We start from the raw sequence: 26,196 nt of genomic DNA on the forward strand, positions 1-26,196 counted from the left end.
AGAAGTCTAGCTTTGCCTTTGTCATTCCAAGAATATTTAAGGGCCCTACAATTTACTTTAAAATAAAATAAACCACCAAACTTAGTTAGACTTTTATTATTAAGGATGGGTGATAAGAGTAATTAAGGCTTTTGAAAAATTGTCAGTGAAATGAGAAGACTGGAACAGTTTCTGTTTCACAAAGAATGAATAAAAAGGGACACAATGAAACAAAACATTAAATAATTGTTTTGACTAGATTGACTAATTTCTTTGTTTAGGGATTTATTCATAGTCTAACAAAATAAGGCATCTGCTGAATTTGAAGTACCTTAATGAAATTAATTTCTTTACCATTTTGTATTAATATACTGAATTCATCAATGTCAGATAGAACCGGGGCACATTTCTTAGGTTTCAACAGAATGGACACTTACAGGGTAATGATAACATCTGCATTTCTGACCTTCTGTAATGTCTAGTATTTTTACTGTGTTACTGGTCCTGCATATAAAATTATTTTACAGATTATATGTATACTCTATTACGTTTTAGCAATGACAATCTGAGGAAAAGTATGTACAGACTTCTGTTCACTGATTCATGTTTGACCTGACTTGACATGTCTAGAAGGCTCTGAGTTGTAGTCTAGTGTTCTCCCCATAGATGTGGGAGAAATATAAATAGTCTACTACAGAAAATTACTTAAAAATTCACCATTGTTGGTTGCAAGGAACATGTAAAAGGAGCAGTGTAACTTGGAACAATCTGATCAGTGTGAAATTTCTTTGGAGGCATCTGCTGCTGCCTGATTGCACAAAAATAAATCTGAGCATGAAGGACCACCACCTCTTTGGCTGGAAGCATTCTCTTGTCACACCAACAAGGCAAAAGAAGTAACAAAAATATTATTTAACAAAATAATACTGAAATTTGGGATACCAATGGGATTATCTTTTGATAGGTGTCCACACTTCATAGCAGAAGCCACTCAAAATTTAGCTAACGCATTAGGGGCAAAATGGGATTTCCATACAAACATGGAGACCTCAATCAAGTGGGAAAGTAGAAAGAATGAATTAAAGCCAAAAAAGACAGATAAGTGAAATTTGTCAAGAGGTTCAGATAAAGTATCCGGATACTTTACAGTTAGTTTTTCTACAAATACACATCCAGCCTTGAACTAAGGAAAAGGTTAGTTCTTTTGAAATAGTATCCAGTAAACCTTATCAAGTGACAGAAACAGGAGTTAATCCTGAAACTGCAGGGAAACAGAGCCCTGGAACAGGCTGCCCAGAGGGTTGTGAAGTCTCCTTCTCGAGAATTCAAGACCCGCTTGGATGCCTTCCTGTCCAACCTACTGTAGGGAACACATTTTAGCAAGGGGTTGGACTTGATGATCCCCAGAGGTCCCTGCCAACCCCTGCAATTCTGTGATTTCTGCAATATAGCTTCAAAAATAGAGATTTTTTCTTCATCGTTGTATTCCAGTTTTGTCATTTTACTATGCTCTTTTTCCAAAAAGTTTGATAAAGTTATGTAAGACGAAGTCAAAGGCAAGAAATGTATACTGCCAAGTAGCCAAGAAAGTCAGCTGAGGATAACTAGAACAAATTAGAATAAGCTAGAGAAACTGAGAGTGAGAAAAAGGGAAAAAGGAGAATTAGTAAAGTTAGTTGTGATGAAAGACAACACTGAAGAAGGTAGAGAAGAAAACAAGCAGTCTAACACATGGGTACAGGTATTTAGGTATTATATACAAGTATTTAACATCCTTTGTCTAGCAAATATTTGGTGATGTGTTAAGAAGTCTAGAAGATAAAATGTCTCACAAATCTGAGCTCCCAAACTATTCTGTAGTTGTAGGAAAGGGGAATGGAGTCAGAATCGGTGCTGGTAGATTGATACCACATTTTCCTGCTGAAGAGTAATTACAGGAACTCTCTTAATTCACTTTTCTTCCTTTTGTGTTATGAATAGTAAGCAGAAATGCTTTACATTTTAACTTACGATGTTTTTAAAAGCAGGCAAAAACCCTCTTTATGGTTTCTTCAGGGCATCACACACCGTATATCTTACTGTGACAATATTCTTTTCCTCTGAATGGTTATTGTAAACAATTATACACCTAATCATTAATTATTGCTTTTAAATTGCACTTTAATTAGTAGGTTTCAATGATAGTTTTACATTTCCTAGATTTGTTCGCTTGTACTGGCGGTGACTGAGTCCTAAATGGCATCTTTACCTCAGAACTTAATACACCAGGCTCCCCCTCTGCTTCCCAAATTGAGCACTTTGTTTCTCATTGAGTACTTTCATAGGTGCTGATCTAACTTACTTGTTAACACAAAAAGACCTCAAGGCAGTCACAATATTACACAAGATTATGCTGCAATTCAGTGGAAACAAATGCAGTAATCTATCAGGAGACCAGACAATCTTGCTTTCATATGCCAGAATCACTTCTCAGTCATCTCATCTATACTTTTATTTATCGTTCCATTTAACATTCCCTTTGCTAAGCCTGAAATTGAAAGCAATTAATGCATTGTGTGCTGTACCTTGAATGAAAATTGTGCAGTATGGAAAAGGTTAAGGAGAAATAAAAGGAAATCAGTGTTCAATGTGTGACAAGAACACAATGAAGCCTAAACGTGCAAGACAAAAAGCTAACCTGAGCTAGAAAGTTAAGCTTAAGCAAAACAAAAAGGGCCAACCTCAATAACCTGAAATGGTTATTTTAAAGCACTAGATGCAGATTCAGGCATTCTATAAAATAATGGAATTATATAATTGGACTTGGAAAGCAGCCAGCAGTATACTTCACATGTTAAAAAGGAGTTGAAGTAATCCCTGAGTAAGGATTGTAAGAGTCTCTTTATGAACGTTGAATCATGCACGGATAAAAAATGAATTCAGAGTCACGGCCACACTGTCCCGTTCTTGGTTTTATTCTGTATGTAGTAATTTATATTAAGAAACAACAACAAAGAAACAGATTTTTGTCTGTTAGGAAGAAATCCTACTTGGAACAGTAAAAAGAGACAAAAAATTGAAATGTGTGAGAATGTCCTATGACACCTTTATGATCTAAAGCCCACAAAAAGTCTATATTAATGTGTTTTTCTCAAATATAATGGTAAAAATCAAGGAGACAATCTTGTGGTCTGACTGGTGCTTTAGCTGCCTAAATCCAAAAATTGTGTACTTTCACTAACACCAGTAAAGTCCCTTTGATCTCCAAATTGTCATCCTTAAATCTTACCAATGTCAAAAGCTAGGTCACTCACAGTTAAACTTCCAGTTTCTCTCTAATACAGAATAAAATAGCAACATAGTACATGTATTTGTGAGAAATGAAAAAGAAAAAAAAAGATTTTGTCATAATTAAGGAAATGTGAGAGAGTTAAAGATAAATTTGTGCCTTGACATATAGTAAATATGTGTCGTATAATGGGTCGCAGGAAGGGTAGTCACGTACAGATATCTATATTGTTTTTTGAGCAACTTCTTTGACTTCAACACAAGCAATTTTTTCCATCAGTCTTAAGTTTACCACGGTAAGTGATTTTATGGAAGAAGAAACAATGTCAAGTTTCTATTTAACTTCAGGTTTTCATTCAGGATTATGATGCTATTGGGGTGGAGATTACTGATCACTTATTTCAATCTGGTTATCATTTTGTCATTTAGCAATTGTTAGCGTGCAATGCTGGATTACTTGTCTTACTTTTGATTTACAATGCTTTTGTTATCTTTTTTTCCTATGACCCCACTTAAGTGGCATTGATTTTAAGATAATCCAGATATCTACTAGTGAAGGCCTCTTATTGGCATGTAACATACCAGTCAAAATAATCAGTAGTAATTCTAAGGAAGATCTGAAATACTTCTTTAAAACAAATGCAGTAGAGAAATTAGGGGAAGTTTGTGTATTTATGTTTGAATGCTATGTATATGAGAAAACAATTTGAACAAAGTATTTGTGTTGAATTGTCCTGTGGCTTCAATTACTTCAACTCCTTAGTTATAGACATTAATTAGTTCAGACATCAATATCTGACATCATTAAGAGCGTAGTGGTTTTTACCAGGTAGCTACATGAACCAGTTAATCTAAAGTACATTATTATGGTGTAACTTTACAAAGCAAAATTAGTCTGTAGTAGTCCCCCTTGTGTACGCTTTTAATCCACAGGAAATAGCTGTGAGAACTTGTACTCTGGGAAGATTTATTGCATGAGAACCATTTCCATATGGTAGTTAGTTACTTGTATATCTGTATCTTGGATTTTGACGGTTATTTTACTATTTATTGAATGTGCATTGCTTTCACGTATGCTAAGGAACACCTGGATTGCCAGTGTTCAAAAATGAGAAATCCTTTACCACAGACCTTTAGTTATTAGTTCTGTTGCACAGCTACTCATAGGCACAATCTGACTGCTTAATTAAAAAAAAAAACGTCTTTGCAGTGGAATATTTGGCTGGTTTGGGGTGAGCTCCCCAAGCTAAAATCCCCAGCTGGAGATCTGCTTTGCCTATTAAAAAACTTTGTGCTCAAGGTGACTAGGAGCTCTCATGCACCTAGCTTAGTGGTGGTCCATTGGGTTACCTATGAGAAAACTGGCCTGGAGCACCAGGGAAATTTGAAGAAAGATGCTCTTGATGTGCACGGTGACACAGACCTGATACCCAGTTACACCACAGATACAACTCTAGGACAAGCTTGAGTTTCATAATTAAATGTAATTTGCAAGTTGAGTTCCATAGCTCTTGCCACACTTGTGTTGACTTTTTCTAGAATTTGGAGATTATGTATATCATTTACAAACTGCTGTACTGTTTTCATTCACTGTCTCAATATTCATTCTCTTTCAGTAGGTATCATACCAGCAATGCCGTATTTGGGAAATGATTCTATAATTTTTATAATTCACTGTGCATCTTAATGTCATCTTAACAAAGATCTCTGATAGGGTGAGGCTTTTTGGTTCTGTCCATAATGTCTGTTAAATTAAACTTTGTATTGCATCATGAAGCTCATTGGCATATAGTGACACTGAAGACCAATTACTGTTGAAATTCCTGTTGTGATGTTTAGTTTCTTATCAGTGTTTGAAAGACCAAAAAGAAAAATAAGTAATTAGTTTCATATGTGGCATAGTCTACTTCTAGCTTGATCAGTCAGAAGCAAGAAAACAAATTAAGTAGGAAAAAATACTGAGTTAGGGAGAAAGCACTGTTAACTTAAATGTTGACATGGAGTACTATGTTCTTTGTTTCCTTGCTAAGCAGTTGTGGTACTACACTGTCGTATCATAGCTAGTAACATTTTTTTTGTATTTTTTTCAATCATTAAATTAAACCTGTTTGTTTCTACAATAAAGATGATAAATAATAGCCCAGTTCTGCAATATAACCAGTCCTCACATGCTGTAAATGCACAAACATTTCAATTACGGTAATTGTAATTCACTGCCCAAACAAACATATATTAGATCTTAGAAGGTTTCTTTATTCTCTTATTTTCAAACTCATTTATCAGACATCTTTAAGCAAGGTATTATCGTGTGCCTGTGGTTTACTGATGAGATTACAGTAATTGTCCTGTTGTTTTTGACAGTTGCTCTGCTAGCCTTATACATTATGTCCAATTCTGAAACAAATTTGTCTTGCTATGCCATGAACAAGATTGAGCATTGTTAAACTGAAAGTCTTATCCACCGAGCTTACTGCATGTAACATACTTATTAGTGCATAGTATCACTGCCATTTGTCTTTTTTTGATATGAGATAATATATCTAGAAATGAATAGCATTTTGAATTATGAGAATGGATGTATCTGCATCTCCTTTCACGTCTGTCAAGGAAAATATCTAGTTTTCTTTCTTCATGAAGTCTGAACTGCTTTTATCTAATTTGCTTCATTTGCAGCAATGTGTTGGTTAGAGAATTTCACTGTTATTAATAGCTCTTTCATAAATCCAAAATAAATATATTTTGCTTTTGGAAGTAGTAGTTTTCAAAGATTAATAAAGCTGAAAACTTAACAAGAATGTTTATGAGCTTGTAAGCAATTGGGAGAGGATTGTGCAACAGAGACAGCGTACTGCTTCACCATGGGAAGACCATTTACTTAAGCCCATGCTCCTATTTGGCTTTACTATCTGAAGGTTGAGTTTTAAACAGATTTATAGATCCAAAGGGAAAGTGTAACCTAATATCGGAGTGCAGAGCCACAGTCACAGATGTTGTGACCTTTCCTGAAGGCAGCTTCTCTTCTCTTAAAACCAATACTACAGGCTCAAGGTCTTTCTGCTGACTTCATGTTAGTACCTTTCCTTTGTTTCACGTGGTAGAAAGTAGTTCTCCCATAAAACTTTGTTTGAAATGGTTCCTGTCTTGCTTTTTGGTACAATTTATGGGGAAAGCTGGATGTTATCTGTGATGAAGATTTTCTTGCTTGAGACAGTGACACCATCCTAACCCTGAGAAAATCCACATCAAAATATTTCAGAGCTTCTCTAAACTTCACTTTGTTTCTCACATGTTATTTCCTCTTGCAGTCAGAGCATTTCTAACTGAGAAACAGCTACACGTGAATAAAATCCAATCTTGTATTCATTCACTATACATCTCCAAGTGCAAGTGGTCAGCTCAACCGATCAGTTGGTTTTGCCCTCTATCTCTTGTCAGCATTGCTGTCTGTCAGAGGTTCACCTCCTAGTCCCTGAGGAGCAAAGTGCCCTCTGTTAGCTCTGCTGGCCTGTCAGTTTTAGTCACTGGGCTTTTCGCAGTGGGCTGCAGTGAATTTTCATAAATATTCTTTGTCAGGTCCTTCGTTTCTCTTGATTAGGTGAAATTAAAATTTGTTCCTGTGCTTTCACTTGGAGTTATTTTCTCCTGCTTAGTGCAAAAGCCACTCCGAATGCAAAAGTATGTCTCCAAATGTTTGGAGTCACTTACAGCATGGACATTTCCCATGCAATTATATTTGTCTTGCCAAAAAAGAACACTTTGCAACCTCTAAGCACACATGTGCTATGTCTTTTAGCACACATTATGCACCTTTTAAATGCCTTGGTTAAAGTTATGCTGTCATAAAGCAAGTCTACAAGGTTTCCAGTTTTCAGGATAATGCTCTGAGCAGGTGAATGGTCTTTCTTCCCTCATGTATTTCCTAAACAAAGCTCATCTTGGTTGGGTTTTTTTAGGCTATTTCTTAAATATCCTTTATTACATATGTAGAAACTCCTTCTGTAACCAGGCTGACAAAGTATATTCTTTCCTGGCTAACAGTTAAGGTCATTTGTATATTTGTTCTGTCCCTGTTGAAACTAATATCCTTTTCTCCCCACTACACTTCTCTCCGGCATCTGTCTTTCCTGGCTGCAATCCTTCTGGATCCTAATTAGGCTTCCAATGGCTTGGCTCAGGGTGTAACCATAACCAATTTATCATTCTCTTCATCTCTCTCTGGGACATTCATTGAAAGAACAGTACCTGAATATTTCCCCTTTATCTACAATTTCCAGTCTATATCAAACATGAAATCTTGACAGATGGAGTCCAATCTGTCACAGTGAGTTAGTGCATTTCTCTTCTGATTGAATTTATTTATTGCACAAAAAAATGCAGAAAATCTATAAATGTAGGCATTTTAAATTTGGGATATGGGATGGTTGTGTTGGTTGTATTGGGGTTTTACTGGCTGTTTTTTGGGATTTTTTTTTTTTTTTTTTTACATCTGAGGAGATCTCAATTATGTTAGCTGAATCACAAAACTCTGTGAGACTTGTTTTTGTTGTGATAAGAGGAGGGACAGATCGGATCATAACAAAAACAGATGTAACATGCAAAACCATAACGTAGTCCCTCATGTTATCTACTACACACTTGCATGCTGACCGACAGAGAATGCAAGGAAACATTCTGCCTTCTGCCAGCGAATCCTCTGCCAACGAATCAGTGGGTAAGATGGTTCCTGAAATACACTCTGCAGTAGAAAAGTGTGATAAAAAATTATTCTGCCAAAGTGCCGGGCCAATCAATCAAGTGTTAATGATGGATCATGAAACCCATTTGTTGACAAATAAAACCTTGCATGTGGTGCCAGTGAAACCAACTGTGTCACCCGTCTCCTAGTGACTGCCTGAAATACCACTTGCAGAAGCAGAATTTATTGATGGAAGGGGCTAATACTACAGCCAGCACATCCAACTTAATTTGCAGGTGGATTGTGTTCTGAACTCTTAATGGTGCTTGGCCTCACAGATGATATTGAAGTGTTCCCTAGACCAAGAGTTTTGTGGGAGGGAATGGACAAAGACCAAGTATAACACAGGCATATTCATTTAGACTTTGCAGCTGGTTTCAGTGTTTTTGACCACGTGATTTAGTTAGTATGATTGCAGGCTTAAACAGTAATACTAAATGAAATGTTTTATTCTGAGAGGGAGCAGAGCTGAGCTGTTTAACTGAGCTGAGAACTTATCTGGTAGAGATCAGAGCTGAAATTCTTTCTATTGCCATGTCTACAAACAGGTTTAGGAAGCTTTCATGGAGAGACTGAGTCAGTTGACTATATTGCTCTTAGTTGCACATGGATGTTGTTTTTTCTTCTGCCTGTGCTTAGCTGACAGGAGTGAGAAAAAACTGGCTGTCCAGATAATTCTGAGTGATGCTATGGGAGATTGCCACTGTAGGAAAGTGAGGAGTTTACCAAGGGGTTACTGAAGTGTATATTCAGGGATCCCTGGCTCTCTATTTCTTCATACGAACTACAGCAGTAATGCTTTATTCATAGAAATTGAGGTAGGAAATTGTGATATAAACCTTGTCACTATTTGTTACTTCATATTTTTGAACTACTTTAAACCGGCCTACACTGAAGCAAGAGGCTAGACTCTTGGGGAAGCTGAATGTTAAATTGAAAACCATCTGAAAAATAGCACAGTTGCCTCCAGCACAGCAGGTGATGTTCTGGATTGTGGTACCTGCAGACCTCTGTAGAAAAATATTTTGTTTCTTTGTTTTATTGCATGGTTTCTGCTGGTGATCTCTCCACTTTTTTGTGCTGCGCTTTGCCTAAAAAGTACAGTAGCATTAGCTATACCATTTTAAAAAAAAAACCAACAAACCATATTTCATACTGGCTTTCCATTCAGAAGAATGTTTGGGATGAAATGTTTCCTGGGAGAGAGATTTCTCAGGAGAATTTTTGAGCTCTCAGCATTCCTGACTGGTGCTAAAACACTTGGAGTAATGAACTGAAATGTGTTGTAGTGTTTATGTGGCAAAGAATCTCAAAAGGTACTTGTTAATCATTCCTCATTTTAGGAGAAATAAATGAGCAACTTTTTAGCCCTCAATATTGTTACAGATTTTGAATTCCCTTGGCAAAGGGCAGAAGCTATCTTCTGATGGACAGTGTGGGTGAGCATTGAGATTTCAAGGTTTATGTGCCAAATTTTTTATCTGGCATTTGCAATTCCTCTGTATAAACATGGAAAATATACCAAACCTTCCTCTTTCCCTTTCAGCTTCCCTCTACCCTTTACTTTGAGAACAATTCTGTGAGTATGCATTATGCTATGTGTTATCTGTCTTTAAAAATGGTTAGGGAAATAAGAAACTGAAACTGAGAAGTCTAAATTATTCCAGAAGTAGCAAGCATTTTCTCCAAAATAATGCGTATCTTCTATTCTGTAGTCCAGAAAGTCTTTGACTGAACTCATATGAAATATTCTTTTCTTCCGTGCAGTGAAGCATGAGAATTTCATTTCAATAGATTTGATTTATTCAGCACAATGTGAGATGATTGATGTTAGAATGTGGCATAAACAAAAATAGTGACTATAACTTAAATAGGGAGGCAAATCTACAGTTGTGAAGATGAGAACCCTTTGTCATACTTTTTATGGACAGATATAACTGCTTGCAAGAAGCTACTGTGGGAGATACCAAGCCTAATCCTTCATCATGCTATTAGGTATGGAGTACAATGAGCAATACATAAGAGTTCTCATCACTGACTGACTTGCTTGCTTTTGGGGGGAAAAAAATCCACACTTTGTTGTGCATTCAAATATTGCCTTGGGTTTTGGACACAGAAAGACCATCATATGCTGCAGCAGTCTGTGCTCTTCCTAGCACAGCACAACCCCCCTCTCTCTCTCTCATAATCTCTTATGTTAGAGCAACAGCTCCCCAATCATTTACAGGCTCATAAACACAATCCAGCAGCATCCGTCTGCCCAACAGACCAAGGAAACAGCTCAGAAATGAAAGCCAAATAAAACAATAACTCACGGCAAACAAACAGGCAACTACAACAATCAGATCATGCTGCAGGAGCCGTTCCAACAACCCAGACACTTCATTAGGCATGGAATAACAAAGGAGAATAGACCAGTGTCATCTCATCTAACTCTCTTAGGCAAGTTACTTCTCTCAATTTTATTTATTTATTTATTTATTTATTTATTTATTTATTTATTTGTTCATTCTAACTCTTATCTGTGTTTATTTTTCCGCTTGAGGTAAGGAAATGCAACTTGAGACAGAATGAACTGTGTTTTGTAACCATAGAATTGGGAAGTGAAGAGTTCTGCAGTTCTAATTTTGCTCTTTCATTCACATTTATCAAAGTCTTTGGAATTTTAGTATACTAATTTTCAAATTCTGTCTTTTGTCTCTTAATGGATACTGTTCTGCACACTTGTACATAGTTTTAAATCTATAGGTGAACTATATAGAAGAGAGAATTCTCCCTCACCACATATCAGTTGTGGCAAAAATGCATTCTGTCTCCCCTAATATTTTACCTAGTCTTTACTGATTCATTTATTTATTTATTTTTACCCATGAATGACGAATTTCATGGTAGCCTCTCCTTTAGGGAGCTGATTCGAAGTTGAGGAAGCTACAGCCCCAGAGGAGCTCCCATTTCTTCCTGTGTACTTGGGCACACAGTCTCATTCCCTTCTTACTTTTCAGAGTGAGAGATAAGCAGATAATATCTGAAGTTGTGATCCTTAAAGCTTTCATCACATTCAACCTGAGCATTAGAGATAGCCAAACTGTTCTAACCACAATAAAAGTTTATTAAGTGGTCCAAACTTGAGAATCACGAGTTCCTACTCATTGGTTTAAGTCACAGGTGTGTGTATCTAGCACAGTGTGCCCTAAAAATGCAAAATGTTGAAAATGTCAATAGGTTAAGCAAGATACTTAAATCTCCTGAGGGAAAATAGCTGATGAAAAAGGGATATGAATTGAGGCTACATTTCAAATGTTTGCACCAATATACATCAAGTGGAAAATCCTTTCCAGTCATTATAGAATAGAGAAATTGTAAACAACAGGCATTCTAAGCTTTGGAAAAGGTCACAAACATCTCCCTGTTTCCAGCAGTTTGTAGAACAGGTGGGTGGGATTGTAAATCTGTGAGATACCTAGCTAAAGCTGATTTCTTTACCTCAGGGTGAGCTTCAGATCTGTAAAAAGTAATCTGGAACTTGAGCTTTGGGATAATCATTACTCCATGGGGACAATTTTTATTTAAGAAAAAATAAAGATATAATCTTTAAATCTTCATGATCTGATTTTAGGATCTTTCTTGCTGAATAGCTGACCAAAACTTCCACTATTTAATCAAACCCAAAAAGCTTTATGAATATTGTTGGTCAGAGAACACTTCTTCTCAATATTATGTGAGCTGGGATTTTTTCACAGTATATCCATGTGACGCTTTCTGTGAGTTGTTTGTGAAGAAGATCAATTTTCATGCCCTGGTTATTGAATTAACACTCATGGCATTTGGTACTGCTAGCAATGGATAATAGTGATGGCACTTCTGGGGGTTTTTGAGGCAGTTTTGGCTGGCACATCACAGTTTGATTGCTAAAGAGGTCTCACTGAGCCAGCTCGTTTCACTGATATGCGTGTCATTAGATAAGTAGATATTGAGGGGAAAAAACTGAACAGCACAAGATAACTTCAGTCTCTTTATATGGAACTTGTTGACCATGTTCGTGTTGCATGTGTGGCGAAAGGGATGTTACAATTTATGAATTATCCAATTTAATCCGAAGTGAGTGTCACTGGTATACAATGTTCAGCTGGTAACATCTCTCTGTATGTGAAAATTTAAGATAATCTTTACTAGTTCTATGCCTGCATATTGATTAGTTAGTAACAAGCTGAGGTTCTATGTGGACATCAGTTGCATGTGAAACTGTGAAAAATGTGTGATTAGTGTAATTTTTTTTCTGTTTTGCACCTGTTGATTTGTCATTCTGTTGATTTTAAAGTAAACAACAAAAATTCATCATTTCAGCTTTAAAGAAAAGCTAATCTACTAAAATGCTCAGTGCTTGTGTGTTCATTAACTGATCTATCCCTTAAATATGTAAGAGATAATCTATACTTTATGCATATTAATTTCTTTGGAAAATGCTAACTTTATGTAACAGTATATTGTTGATTTGAATCCTAGCATTCAAATCTGGAACATTTTTTATGAAGATCTCCAAAGACCATGTATGCATAGGAAGCATCCTAAAGTAAGATCACAAGGCAGTGATCATTATCAGTGGACACATGAGTGGAAATCAGATTGCTTAAACCATAGCATTAGCCAATAATATACTAAACTTGCAAAAAATATCTGAAAAATGAAGTATTATAACTAGATTTTCTGAGCTCGTTTAACTTTACAGGTGTTAAGGGACAGATATTTTTGTGTAAATGAAAGTGATCTCCTCCTTCCTTCTGTGCACACGTGGCTGGATATTGGTAAAGGTGCCCTACCTGCCTTTTCTTTAATACTTTGCTGCTGCGTATTGTTGAGACAGACCCAAGTGAAAATGTAACCTTTGAACACCTTGGTGGTGACACGAAGAAATACTGCTTTACGCAAAAATGGGAAGCCTTCAGCTCAGAAGGAAATCCCCTTGGAACCTATTTCCAGCTGCTTTAAATATTTAGTTTTATTGTCAGGGATCTGGTTAATCATTCCCTATTGTTCACTACCTAACTTCTGAATCCCATACTGTGTAAAACTGCCCCATGCTATTTGGTGTTCAGGTGCCCTGTTGGCCGTGTTCTTCTTATCTCTTTCCACAGAATGCTCAAACTCTGCAATACAAAACGTAATTTTTCATCTTCTCTCCAGCTAGATTTCTGGCTATCATCATTCTTGTGAATAAAGGCAGTCTTTCTTTAGATTTTTGACTGAAAGCCATGCTGTTCCAGTTCAGAAACAAGCAATCCCTTACCTTTCATCAGCTTCCCCCGAGAAAATCCATTGTCTTTTAAGGAAGCCTTGTTGCGTAAGTCACAGCAGATGGCTTTGTGCCTGCCCACTTCGCAATACGGATGAACTGTCTCACTAATATGGCTTAAGGATCCGTTAGGGTCTTGCTGTTTAACTGTGCTACTTAGTGTATCCTGCTAATTTCATTTTAGCAGCTAGATGTCTCTCTTTCCTCCGTTATTATGAAATAACAGCAGGTGAGCTTTTGCCTTTGGAAAAGACTTGTTGACCTCCATCATTTGTCCATTTTAGAGGCAAATTTTAGATCTGGGCTTGCCTATAAATCTGCAACTCAGTGAGTGTGTGGCTTGGTTTTGCACATAGCTTTCTCAGATCATTGATTGTTTCCCTCTATTAATCTGTCTGGCCTGAGGCTGACCTATGTTTTTGCTTTTCATGTTCCTCTCTGCTTTCCAAGTAAGATTGTAGATTGAGACACTTTCTGCCTTTGGCATTCTTCTTTTCTCTTAGTCATAGCTGTTTTCCACCTCATGTAATTGTTTTCATATTGTGATCTTTTTTTAAGTCATAAATACTGTCCTGCTACAAGAACAAAAATCTTTGTGTAAGCCCTGGATTCTGCATGTGTACTTCTGGAGACTGAACTCCTTTCACATAAACAAGGGTATGTCCTACATGGCCAAAACTGCTGCTGGGTTCAGTGAAGTCAAGAGGAATAACCAAAGTCTGGTTTTGAGAGAAGACAGGGCCTGACATCTGTTTTTCTGTGCAATGGAAATCAATTTTTTGTTGTTGTTCTTTCTTATTTATTATTTTAATCATTATATCTCTCTTCTTACTTATGCTTCCACTTGCATTTCTTATGTTACCTTTTCTTTCTTCAGGATGTCCTCAGATTACTCAAGCTAGTGTGGAATGAACATGCAGAATACAGAAACCAACGGAAACGCTCCTGTTTCATTCTTTTACGCGGTAAATTAGATGTGGTTCATCTCATGTCTTTCTCTAAGCTGTTAACTCAAAGGCCAAAATACCTCTAGCTATTTTAGCTGAGACAGATAATGAACACTTGTAATTAATAAAGTATTTAGATAGTCCTCTAATCCAAAAATGAGACAGCACAGGATAAAAATTTTGTCAAAGAATAAAGGTTTTTTTTTTTAAAGAATGTTCAGGGGTGAGCCAAGGAAAATTGTTAATTACTATTAAAAGACAATGATTTTTCAAAGCCTAGGAAAAGCGAATATATTGGTAAGGTTTCGTGTTGCACATAAAATGCTAGAAATGGCATTTTAAAAATATCAAAGGTCTTGCCTTTTAAAACACATTTTGAAATATTTAATGTAATTAACATTACACTTTTCAAATTCTGAAGGTGTTATAAAGCAAAGATAGCTCCGTGTAAGAACATATGTCTCTAGTGTAGCATTTATAAAACCAATAGTAAGTAATAGATAAACCACTCCATGTTTTTCGCCGTAGCTAATGATGCTGGTATGCAATGTGTTGCCTGTATTTATATTAGATCTTTGCTAGGCATTAGGTTTGTGCCAGTATAATTTTCTAACACCTTATTGATGTGAATACATGTATATGCCAATGAACTATGTACTGTTGTGTATAAATGCATGCAGTGATCCATCCGTTAGGCGCATTGGTCTATTATGCATGTTTGGAAATGAACTTCCAAGCATGTAATTGACCACTAAACTTTTCTGAAATTTCCTAAGTATATTGTACAATAGTGGGGAAAGAAGAAATGTAGATGTAACACTTGTTGAACTATTTGGCCCAGCAGCTTAGATCTCTATTAAAGTAGTTTATAAGTAGCATTTAAAGTTTGCAGATATGTGGCGTGAAGATGGATACATAGAATATATTATAGTGTGTATACTGTATTGTTGCACTTCAGTGTTCACTTTTGTGACTGTTAAGCCCTTCATTTTGTTAACAGATATTTTTTTCCAACATTCTTTTGCCCAAGTAACAGCATTCCAAAAGTGTTACTGATTCACAGAAGAAAATTATCATGTATTTGGCTAGAAGGTGTCAGTATCTTTTAAGATTTTATTCATGGAAAATAGAGACCTGTAAATTTTAAGAGTTTTCATGTGAACACCTCTTAACAGTCAAACTCACAGACTGGAGGCTGTTGGGTTTCTTTTGGTTGATTGATTGTTTTTTGTTGTTGTTTTTGAAGACAGCAAGCACTAATGCACTAATGACACACGTGTATGTAGCCAGAGACATGTTCTGCCTGTGCACTGAGCTGCTGGCATCTGAAGAAATTCTGGTTGAAGCCACCTGTGCTCAGCAACATGCTTAAGCCTGTAACAAGGATCATGGTGCTCCCTTGAGTGCTGTACACTGCACAAGGGATGCTTTAAGTGACTTCAATATGAAGCACAAGCAGAGTGAGCTCACATCTGCCTCTATTTCTCCCTGTCCATATGTTTCTGAGAATGTTTCTTAGCAATTGCTTTCAAACAACAACTGAAGTTTCAGTGAAGTCAGTCATTGGGCTCAGGAGTGGGAGGGGAGGCATTTTCAAGAGCAGGATGAGGGGTGAGTTCTCTGCCCTACATGGGCTGACATGTATGGAAACCACAGTTAATGTGAACAGTTTATGTTTTAGAATATGTCCGCTGTGGTTATGAAATTTATACTCATAGCATACATGCTCAATGCTTGCCGGTCAGCTAACTTTTGTACCTTTGAGAATTTCATCCCAGTATTTTCTGCCTGCTCCACTGCAACCTGTAATAATAGCCCATTAATCAAGTGTCACCCCTCTAATACAGAGGAGTTCCATCTTTATTGCCTTCGTTTATAATAATTTAGTTTATACTTTACAATGTTATTGATTTTATGAAATGGCTCATTACATTTACACAAAACTAAATCATTCAATTAAATACTTTAAATTAAGTCATATAAATACTTTACGAGATTTATTGTTGGATAGAATTAGAAATCAAGCCCTAAGAAATTATTTTTTGAAATAATTATTGGGAAAATGTTCTTACTTATGTTATAGGCTGGTAAAAGAATATAAATTGCTCAGCAAATTTTTAAAAATGATTAAAACCAGATTCACTTTTGTAAACTTCTGGGTGCCAAGAACAGCAGAAAGTTTGGTTGAACTTGAAGGGGGAAAATTACAATCCAAGATTTTCTGTGTATCTTCTGATAATTGGAAATAAACATTATTCTGGAAAATGATCTATCAGTCACCTCTTCATGTAGGAGCATATGCACGAGTAGTGAAAAAAAGGGTAGAAGGGTCTATTTAAGACCTTGACTTCCTTGTGCCTTCTATGCTGTCCTGTGAAATAGGAGTTGAAAGCTGGGTTGTTTATTTCCATTGCAAGAAATCAGTATACCCAATAAAAACCCTGTGAGTATAGATACCATTCACAAATGAGTTCATTGGGTTTAAATGCAGTTTTTTTCAGCTTTCATTTTCTTCTTGTTCTCTGGTAATGCTTTTATAAGTTTTTATAATAAACATTTCAGAAAATGAAACATTTTTAAATTTTTTTTTAAACTGAAGAAGGGAGGAATATCCATTGGAGGAATACAGGCACACCAGAGACAAGTCTATTCTGAAGTGCCTAAGGGAGTTTGGAGCACTGGTCTTGTCACTGATCATAAACAGTACAGTGCATTTGATGGTATCCAAATGTGAGGGGGCTCACTTTTAGTTAAGGTACTATGTTTTTTCAATTATCTTTTCTAAAACTTCCTTTATTATTTTAACTTCATTGTTTTTACCATTTTCAAGGCAAGGAGTTCCTTTTATGCAGTCTTAAGAAAGCAGAAGGATGGAAGTCCTTTCCTTGGATTTGTTCCTAAAGCTGTTTTTCTGTCTTTGAGAGAGTTTCGGTCAGATTTTCTTCCCTGCCTAAACATTTATCAGGTTGAAAAAAAGAATTGTGAAAGTCTGAAGTGAAAACAGTCTAATGAAACGGCCGTTCGACTAGTAATGACATAACAGTAGCTGGTGATAGTGTTGTTAGGATAATTGTTGAGGAACAGGGATGACTACCACACTGCAGTGGCAAAAAAAACTTTTGATGGAGTGAAAGACAGTGCAGTAGTGTGTCCTTTAGGCACAGCAGAAGAGATCAAGGCCATCATCAAGGGGATGGCAGGACTTAATGCACTACCTCGATTCATTGGCACCATATTAGCTCTACTAAATGTGTTCTGTTTCCAGCCCCATGCCACCTTGTCTATCTCTTCTTCAGTTTCATACCTTGTTTTTTTCAGTGCTTTCTTTAGTTGCTGTTTATTATTATTATCATTTCTACCTGTAGTGTATTTTTAATGATTTACCCTTTTATTGCCTTCAGAACAGTTTGTCTTGCTGATATCCCTCCTGCTTCTCAAAGATGACAGGTTTAGTGTCTTTAAATTTTTTGAATAATTAAAACCTTTGAATCTTTGGTTACCCTCTGCTGGACTGCCAGGATTTGTAGCTTAAAAAATAATTAGATACTCTGAGATCTTGAAAGTATTCCAAAGGTTTCCTCTCTCTGTTAATAAAAGCAGCTCTTTGTATTTGACCAGAACCGATCCATTCATCATACAGAATGATATCTTGTGCACATGCATAGTTGGTACAGGATATTTAATTCTTAATATATAATAAGTGCACCTTTTTTTTTCATTTTACCTTGTTTTCTACATGTTTTCAGTGTTGTATATCATCAAATGTCTACTGAAGAATTGCCTCTTCTTATTTTGTTGTTGTATGTTACAAAATATAATTATTGATCTTCAATGTGTTTCTGCAAGATTACCTCGGTATTCTGGAAAAATGCTTTCTTTTTTAACCTTTCTCTCATGTTTTTAAGTCTCTTGCCTAGTCTTTAACAAACCTTTTCTCTATGTCACCTCTAAGCAACTGTTCAAAGTCTAATTACCCTTCTGAATTACAAAAAAAAAAAAACTTTTTTTTTAAATGATATTAAAGATTCCCCCCCGAGTGCTTTTCTTCACAGTGTGATGTCCCATCACCAGTGCTTGACCCATTTCTGCTGCCTGTGGTGCAGTTCTCTTCAGCCTGTCAGCTGCAAACACAGAAGAGCTTAGACTTGAAACAAATCCTGCACCCCTGTCCTCTTCTGTTGTCAAACTGACTTTGGGACAGCCATATCAGTGCCCTTACTAGGACAGAGTCCCTTGGCTGCAAGAACAGCAGAAACATTGCAGATGGTCTTCTCTTCCCTTCATTCTTTTGGCTAAAAATGGCCCCAGCACTTACCCTCCTACAATGCAGTGCCACCTGTAGCATTGGGAAGGGCTCTTGTTTCTGTGGACCTAGCACAATGTGTTGGCACTGCTTTGCAAAAGCTGAACTTCATCGACAAAACAAAAGCAGTATGATGGGGACACAGTGGGTGAGAATGGCTTGTATAATACATTTGAGTTAAAGTTGTATTCCAGTCAATGGGAAAGGGAATAAGTAAAGAGATAAAAATTACCAGTATATTTTCATGCATTATTAGCTCACTTCATGTGTATCTACTGCAAGCAGGCATCTTGCCTCACTACACTAGAAAGAAAAGGGGAAAATTCTGGGTTATTTTGTAGTTTTTCCTAATTTTGATTATTTTAAACTCAAAGACTCAGATATGAAATAGATTAGAAACCTCTCACAGCCCAGTAACTGGCATCATGCTGTATTGTCACCCTGCAGTTAGTAATTTTCAAATTTTTTTGTAATCATTGTTAATTATTTTATTTTATAATTAATTAAATACTTGTTGATGTGGAAATCCCAAAGCCCATCTTGAGAATCTTTACCAGCAAGATAGCATATTTTCTCCCTGTGTCTCCATGAATTTGTAATTATTTATACAAAAAGCAGTGGTTAGAAAGCAAGAAACATAATTAAGGAATTGTTGATGAAAGTAATTACCTAGAAAATGACAATGGGCAATATAAATAAATTGCCTACCGAGAGGAAGAATTCAGTCTCTTTGTTTTCCAGGTGAGCTCAGAGAGGTCCAAGAAATTCGCAGTGAGTGAAATCTTCCTTTCGCCCTCTCTCCACATGCCTTTTCCTCTTCAGTTTAAAAAAAAAAAAAGTAACACTATGTAGTATATAACTTTTTTTTTCTCAAAAAAAATCCAGTGAATAGCTTGCTGAGAGGTAGAGAAGAATGAAAAACATTTATGTAGCAAATAAATCACATAGCAAATAAGTTTTGGAACACTGAATTTCATTCGCCTTTGGGGCATTAATGCCAATCCTAGAGGACAGAATAGAAAGAATAAAATTGAGTTAAATAAAACCAAAGTGTTTAGTCTTACAAACACACCAACAGCCATCAGTACCCAGCATTAATTCTTTTCCTGCTGGCAGCAGGAAGGTGGGTGAGACAGTACCGTCAGATGCACATATTAAGTCACTTTGGCAGAAACACAACACAAATAAATAGGAAAAACAATGCAAAGAAAAACACTGTTGTTGCTGTATAAACTTTCTTCCAAGCTAGAGGCGCAGCAAAAGAAAGGCAATGACTTGTGCATGTCATCTTGTAGCCTGACAAGCTCTTTCAGAATAGGAAGAGAGTAAGATGTCAGGAGAGGACTTGCTGTACGTTCTGATAGAAAAAAAAATGGGTTTATGGATAGCAGAAGAGTTCCCTTTTCAGCAGACTAAGAAATAGAAATCAGCTGTACTGAGCCCTAGAGTGCTAAAGAAAGCCCTAGTCAAGACTAAGCTGAAACAGAAGAAGGTCATGTGTGAAATGAACAAACATACAGTCCTTTCTTCCTCACCGTCATTTAACTCCCATGAATATTAGAGGCCCAACATACAAGACCAAAGGAAAAAAAAAACATATTTAACTTCTAAAAGTTCCCCTACATCTCACAAAATAAGAGAAGCTGTGAGAGAAGCTACTTTCTTCTCTTTTCCTATCAGATAATCATTGTACTGGGGAGAGGTAGTATTTCAATCACCTCTATCTTTTTATCTTTAATCTTCATGTTTCTGTGAAGATTATGTTTCTTAATTTATCTGTCAAATTTATGTTTTATTTTTTTACCTACGTTTCTAGCACTTTCTGTACACGATTGTATGTCTTTTGTACATTCCTAGCTTGGCTGTTTTTAAGAGAGCCTCATAATGGGACTGCAAGCAAAAGTCGAGTATAGAAATAATATCAAATCTGTAGATTAAGTGTGTGTCCCACCTGCTTCTCACAACATAACGTTGAGAAATTACTGTGGATAAACTATAACATATAGTAATTTAGAAGTCCACATTTGTATAATATTCATTTTCTCTTCTATTCCTAAACTAATTGAATTTAGCTACACTGATTTTAAAGTTGAGCATAAAAGCCAGTACCCAAAGCAATCTAGTTACTTGCTAACTACGAACATACTTAAGTAGTCCAAAAGAAAGTTTATCTTGTAACCAGTGCCCTAGATTGATGGGGGACTGGGATGTTGCCATGTCTGTCAGCTAGGTGTAGTATTTGTGGGAGAGAGAATATACTGAGAGAATAATGATGTGCATATTCCCTTTGGAAAACACTGTTTTTAGTTTTTTGAGTAGGATGTTTGAAAATATGTAAGAGTAAACAAGTAACTGATGATACAGATAACAGATTTATTTGGATGTGTACACTGTGCCTTAATCACTGAGGTTGTATATGCATTTGTGTGTACTGCACTATATGAATCCCTGTTATGGTGCTACATTAAGGCTAGGATAGGTAGGAATGAGATCTGAGAGCACGGACAAGATTGTCATATTCACTGACTTGGTTTGGAAATCAAGCAAGGATAGTGATTGCTCCTGTACAGCTTCTGGGGCAGCAGTAGTTTCATGCTAGTTTTTACCACTTTGTGTGTACAAGCTGGCAATCCTGTTGTCTCACCTTTGTGCTAAATTTGACCAAGAGTGCTGTCAAAATTTTTGATTTCCATTGTGAACTCAAACTGTGAGCCAAAGCAACAATATAGATAACCTTTTTAGTCTTGGTGGAGTTTGTACTGTAACAGTGCTTGCTGTGAGGTGCTGGAGGTGATCATACTTTTTTGAATATGATTAAATATATCATCTTGTTTCTGCTTTGCTGTCACCTCTGAAGACCCTATCCACTGAGTACCCAGCCCTGAAGTCTAAGAGGTTATAAGGTCTTCCTGGCTCAAAAAGGGTCATTATTTTGTAATGCCAATTAGTAGCTGACATCCAAGTTTTATATTTATAGCCATGCTTTCTTATGAAGTGTTCTTCTCATATAGGTGTAGTGGAAGACAATAAAAGCTATGACTCGGATGCTTCCATACATTAATAAATTATGCACGTGATTAATTTTACAATAAGGCAGTCAAATCTGTCTTCCAGGTGTTCAGAGGAAGATTTACTTAAGAACTTAATAGTTGGTTCTGGAGAATATTTTTCATCCCTTCCCCAAGAAAAGGATGTTGGTATCTTCCTAAATGCAGCAAGAATGTTAATTTCAAAATAAGTATTCCTAAATATATTTTAAGAAAATGGAATTCCAGGAATTCTTATACAAATATGATTGTAATTAGGAAACTTCATCTCTTAATGAACTTTTGAAAATATTGCAGCCTTGGGATTGCAATTTAAGGGCTGCATAATTACTATCTTTGATTTGAAGTCCACCTTACAGATAATTTCGAAAGAGAGAAGTACCTGTGCACAGAGATTGATGAATGATTTCACAAGCTGCACAGGGGGACTTTGAGAACCTGAAAAGGGAGAATGGAGAGGAGAGAACCTGAACTGGGAATGGAAGATTGGTCAAAACACTGGGAAAAGGGAAATATTTCACTTTCAGTAAGTTTCCAGATGACACCAAGTTGGTAGGGAGTGTTGATCTCCTGGAGGGTAGAGAGGCACTACAGAGGGATCTGGATAGACTGGATCGATGGGCCAAGGTAAACCGTATGAGTTTCAATAGGACCAAGTGTTGGGTCCTGCATTTTGGTTACAGCAACCCCAGATAACCCTACAGGCTTGGGGAGGGGTGACTGGAAAGCTGCCTGACAGAAAGGGACCTTGGTGTACTGATGGACAGTCAGATGAATATGAGCCAGCAGTGTGCCCAGGTGGCCACGAAGGCCAATGGCATCCTGGCTTGTATCAGGAACGGTGTGGTGAGCAGGACTAGGGAAGTCATCCTGCCCCTGTACTCAGCACTGGTGAGGCCCCACCTCGAGTATTGTGTTCAATTTTGGGCACCTCAGTACAGAAAGGACATGGAGGTGCTGGAGCAGGTCCAAAGAAGGGCAACAAGGCTGGTGAAGGGCTTGGAGAATATGTCCTATGAGGAGCCATTGAAGGAACTGGGGCTGTTTAGTCTGGGGAAGAGAAGGCTGAGGGGAGACCTTATTGCTCTCTACAAATACCTGAAAGGCGATTGTACTGAGAGAGGGGTTGGTCTCTTCTCACTGGTGACAGGACAAGGGGAAATGGCCTCAAGTTGCACCAGGGGAGGTTTAGGTTGGATATCAGGAAAAACTTCTTTACAGAAAGGGTTGTTAAGCACTGGAACAGGCTCCCCAGGGAGGTGGTTGAGTCACCATCCCTGAATGTGTTTAAAAACCGTTTGGATGTGGTGCTCAGAGATACGATATAGCGGTGGGTTGTTAGAGGTAGAATAGTATGGTTAGGTTGTGGTTGGACTTGATGATCTTGAAGGTCTTTTCCAACTTGAGCAATTCTATGATTCTATGATTCATCAGTTATAACAAACTATAGTTTGGTAAAGGTTTCTGAGATAACATTACAGTATTTTAATCTCATCAAGTTGAAATATTCAATATTCTGCGCATAAGACTTTTTTTTTTTTCCCCAGGAAAGCAACTGATTAAGAATTTACTTAGTACTTTCCATTAACTATGGAAAGTATGTGCTGATGGAGAGTGTTCTTTAACCACTTGGAGCTTGGGCAAGTGTTTGATTTGACAGTCCAAATTCTTTGACACCAGATATTATCTTTGTCAACCCTTTGCTTGAGTTTTTAGTTATTTTCATAATTTGCTATGTTTTTTTTTTTTTTGTCTGTCTTCATATCAAAAACATTAATGGAGTTAATTTAACTTTAATTTGCCTCATTTAATGAAGAATCCTTTTTTAACTTGTCATACAGTGGAAAAGTAAACAAGCTTTTAATTATTAATATATTTAATAGTAGTCATTGGTGAGAAAAATGTGTTCTCTCTTGAACGTGTTCAAAGTTATTTAAAGTACAAATCTAAGCAGTTGATATTAATTTATGACAGCTGAAACTTAAGATTATTCAAAGTGCCTCTTATTACATACTGATACTCAAAGTTTGTAGTACTTGTTAGTGATGCATGGACAAACAGAGACTTAATCAAATAAGCAGTGAAGGAAACTTTTCTAAATCAAGTGTTTATTTACATGTATATGTATTCCTCCTTACATATTATAAAAGCATTTAGAATTCAGAAATTAACAAATAATTTTTAATGATTAATTTTTCATCTTGTACCAGGATACAGAAAATAAGAATAAGAGATTCGCTTCATAATTTTGTCAATATTTTTTCATAAGCTGTCATGACAGATTTCAGGGAAAGCATCCAAGTGTTTTAGTATATATTTAGATTAAATTGTGAAATATATTAAACTAGGCATGTGTATAAAATCAATAATTATGAAATGCTGGTAGTAAAGTTGCCTTCTTTCTGTTAATAGAAAATAATGACAAATTTCAACAGCAAGCAGATCTGTAATAATAATAATGCAATTAAACTAGTTCTTAACTTAATCTTCCCCATCATAAATACTTTTGGTTTTGTAATTGCCAATTAGGAAATTAATTAAATACATTGTCTGATATTGAAATAATCACGATACACTGCATCAAAAAAAAGCATAAGAAAATATATTCTCAATGCTCCATTTCACTTTTATGTATTAAAAATAAAATTGGTCTCTAAGAGGCTACAAAAGGCTCAAAAAGGCTCAGGAAGACAAGGTTAAAACTTGTACTAATATATTAGAACATAAAAAAGAGGGATTCCTTGCCAGTATGTGACAGCTCTGTGAACAAATTTGCGAAGAATACAGATAGGACCACTGGGGTTTCCTTCCTCTTAGTTTTGCAATAAGCTCTGCCAAGAATCTTGTTTGTTAAACATGAATTAGGACTCCAGGCTTCTGATCAACATTTTTGTTGATAATTAGCAAATTTAAAGCCTGCAGGAAGTAAATCTTTTTTTTTCTTTATCAGGATATGATTTGTTTTGGCAAATCTCTTGCTATCCCTCATCTCAGCTTACATCACTGGAATATGGTGATGCATACATCCCATGTGAGATTAAGTAAGAATTTATTTTCTAAATAGGAAAAAAGTAGTGTGAACATATTGCTTAGAAACACTTTCTAACCACAGTGGATAAGTAACATCTGAATAGGTGCCCAAGTGTTAACCAAGAGATATAAGCACACTGCACGTAGCAACCTTTATGGCTCATTCATCTGCAAAATGCTCTACCTTACATTCACTGTAAAGTAGGGTTCATTCAAACAAGTCTGAATGTGAAGTCATTTTAATTTGAGGGTATTCTTTGGTTGTAGAGAAGCAAAGAAAATGAATGTTGGGATTATCAAAGTGGGGTAAATGTATTGGAGAGTGGGGTATGTAAACTGCTGCTGAATTTCTTTGGTTTTCTACTCCTGTTTATGAAGTTCATGCAGCTCACTGATTTCTTTGAATAGAAAGACTGTGTGAGTGTCTGAAATCTGGAAAATCAGTACTGCTCCTAAGTTTTCAATCAGTAGGAAGTAGCACATAATTAGTCTTCTACAGTTATTGCTGTGACCTTCCTCAAGTCTTAGTTCAGTAATTGTAAAATCTGAATGTTTAGCATTTGATTGCCAGCCTAGTTTTAACAGTGTCTTTTCTGTTTATTTTTATTACTAATATATAAATAAATGGGTATCACATGGCACTTGCATGAAGATAAATTTCACTTTGTGTGAGGGTGGTAAGGTTGTGGGCTTTAGCAGAACTGTCTGAAACAATATTCCCAGGTAACTGCAAGAGCTGCAGCTCCCAAGCATCTGAAATAATAAATGGCACTCTGTCTTTTCCAAGGGCATTTTAGGAATATTTAGCATGGGAACACATGTGAAAACTATGGTGGGCCGAAAGGAGTACTGAATTGTACTCAGCATTCTTGAAACTGAAAGGCAGAGAAGAGCTGTATAAATGAATGGGTTCCTAGAGGCTTTTTTATAGATTATAGGAGGAGAATGTGTTATAATAAAATGTAATAAGAGCTTTCCTGCCTCCAATAGACGCTACCTCTGGCTAACCTACAGCTATCAGGAGTCAGTAATCCATGTTGGATAAAGAGACTTTGAGGAGCAATTTTATTCTATTGGAATGCGCCAGTTTGCACAATGGATTTGTTCAGTTTTTTCTAGTCAGCTTTCCTGAGAGACAACATTTCTGAAGTGGTATTTCAGTTTTCATTCTGCAGTTCTTTAATTGGATGAATGGGCTGCAGGGCCCTGGAAGTTGGACAGAAAGTAAAATTTGCACTCTTTGAAAAACTAGCCAAATAAAACATGTCTTGCAGTTTCACCTGACACTAGGATAAAATGAACATAAAAGGAACACCTATTTAAAGAACTGTGCATGAAGTTTTTAGTGGCGTTCTCTTCAGTTTGGCACATTTTACAGGAGTATTTTTCCCTCATGGGAAAGTAACATGCTCCAGGTTGACCAACTGCAGATCCTTTACGTAAGAGGTTGAAGGAGTCGGCACTGGTAATGCAACAACAGTGGTGTACAAAACACAGGGCTGTGATATGATGCCACACAGCTAATTAGCATTAGTACTCCCTGTGTGCTTCCTTAGGGGAATTGTGGTTCTAAGTGATAAGTATGTTGCTTGAGACAT

The 26,196-nt window shown here is 36.5% G+C and overlaps 1 long non-coding RNA gene across 1 annotated transcript in view; it reads left to right on the top strand.

The window, feature by feature from the left end:
- The window catches only part of LOC110403003, a 274,642-nt gene that overhangs the window by 186,396 nt on the left and 62,050 nt on the right, over nucleotides 1–26,196 (top strand). Inside the window, exon 3 of the long non-coding RNA XR_002441455.1 lies at nucleotides 14,149–14,236. This is a non-coding gene — a long non-coding RNA (uncharacterized LOC110403003). The remainder of the gene's footprint in view (nucleotides 1–14,148; nucleotides 14,237–26,196) is intronic.

This window comes from Numida meleagris, chromosome 8 (assembly GCF_002078875.1).
Source record: "Numida meleagris isolate 19003 breed g44 Domestic line chromosome 8, NumMel1.0, whole genome shotgun sequence".
Taxonomy (NCBI): Eukaryota; Metazoa; Chordata; class Aves; order Galliformes; family Numididae; genus Numida; species Numida meleagris.